Source organism: Aptenodytes forsteri, unplaced genomic scaffold (genome assembly GCF_000699145.1).
Source record: "Aptenodytes forsteri isolate BGI_AS27 unplaced genomic scaffold, ASM69914v1 Scaffold370, whole genome shotgun sequence".
In the NCBI taxonomy this organism is placed as follows: domain Eukaryota; kingdom Metazoa; phylum Chordata; class Aves; order Sphenisciformes; family Spheniscidae; genus Aptenodytes; species Aptenodytes forsteri.
This window is the reverse complement of record NW_008795042.1, coordinates 406339-408011: the sequence shown is the minus strand read 5'-3', so window position 1 is coordinate 408011 and position 1673 is coordinate 406339.

Genomic DNA, 1673 nt, shown 5'->3' with positions numbered 1-1673 from the left:
GAGAGGAAATGGCCTCAAGTTGCGCCAGGGGAGGTTTAGATGGGACATGAGGAAAAATTTCTTTACTGAAAGAGTGGTGAAACATTGGAACAGGCTGCCTAGGGAAGTGGTTGAGTCCCCATCCCTGGAGGTATTTAAAAGACGAGTAGATGAGGCGCTTAGGGACATGGTTTAGTGGGCCTGGTGGTGTTGGGTTAACGGTTGGACTCAATGATCTTAGAGGTCTTTTCCAACCTCAATGATTCTATGATTCTATGCCGCCGCACTCCCCTCAGTGAGTATCCCAGCACTGTTACATCTTACACAGACCATGCATCATTGACATTTCCTTAGGACAGTTTAACATCAATGACTGATGTTCTAAAAAGTATTCCTCTTTGACTTTTGAATGTAACACTTCCCCTCAGTCATAAGCCACTGTGCTGGAAGGCAGTTGCTTGGACTTGTCAGGAAGAAATACACCTCAAGGGAATTCATGGGGAAGAAGTCTGACTGGGGGTGGGGGGACCTGAATCAGTCAAGCTGTATCAAAGTTATAAACCATGGAAAGAGCTATTAAGAAAGTTTACTCACATGCTCCCTTCAGCACCTTCAGCAAAAACTGTTGTTCAAAGTATAAAAAGGACCATGATTTTTCAAGGGCAAGACATACAGATGACAGTTAAATGGCACACATTCTATTTAAATCAGTTTCACCCTTTCCAAATTCTGTCTCATTGTTTGTGTGACACAAGACCTTGAACTTGTTTTCCTAGTTAACAGCTAAACTTGTTAATGGTTTACTAACTAATCACTGTTGAAATTATCTCTATGATAATTACATGACCTGATATGACTGATAAACTGTGAAGTGTAAGGCCTCTGGGACAAAAACAAGTCTGCTCATACAGAAAATCCGATTGTTACGCACGTTACTTCAACTGCAGAAATATTACTGTACAAGGCTTCTTTGCTACTCTGGCATTTTATCCATTTCCTTCTACACTGTGACAAATGAAGAAGAGCTCACTGCCAGTGTGGATTTCTTCTTCTTCTATATGCACATCTGACCCCTGAAAGCCTTGCTGTAGTTTACTGTTCACAAAAAAGGAGCCAAAGAAAATACTCTAATAATGGACTCTAACGATTAAAGGATTATGCTACCAGAACAGCATTTACTTAAGGAACACGTGACACAAGTGTAATACACATCACGGCAGATTCACTCTGTACAAAGCCTTAACCTAAGTCAGGGTCCTGTCTCCCAGGTTCATGAATGTCCACTAGCTTCGTAACGTACCAGCTGCTCCACCACCTTTGGTTGTGATCTGCTGAGGCACAACCACTTTCCTGAGCTTTCCACCATTTGACCTGAAGCAAACACTGTAGTCTAAGTCTTCAGGCCCTAATATTTTCCAAACCCTCCTTTTGCTTGTATTTTCTTAACCGTTTCACATAACGGCTTAATATAGGAAAAGCCAAGCAGATCACAAACCTGGCACCTCATCACCAGATCCTTAACGTCTGGCCATTACAACTGAGGAAATGAACGGCCCTTACTAATGTGACCTCCAGAAGTGACTTCCAAGTTTTGAAAGCCAGAATGCCGCCCAAGAGGCAGAAGGCAGAGCGGGCAGCTGTTGGGTGCCGCCGTCTGCAGCCACGCCTCTGCGCGCACCCCACCCACCCAGCCC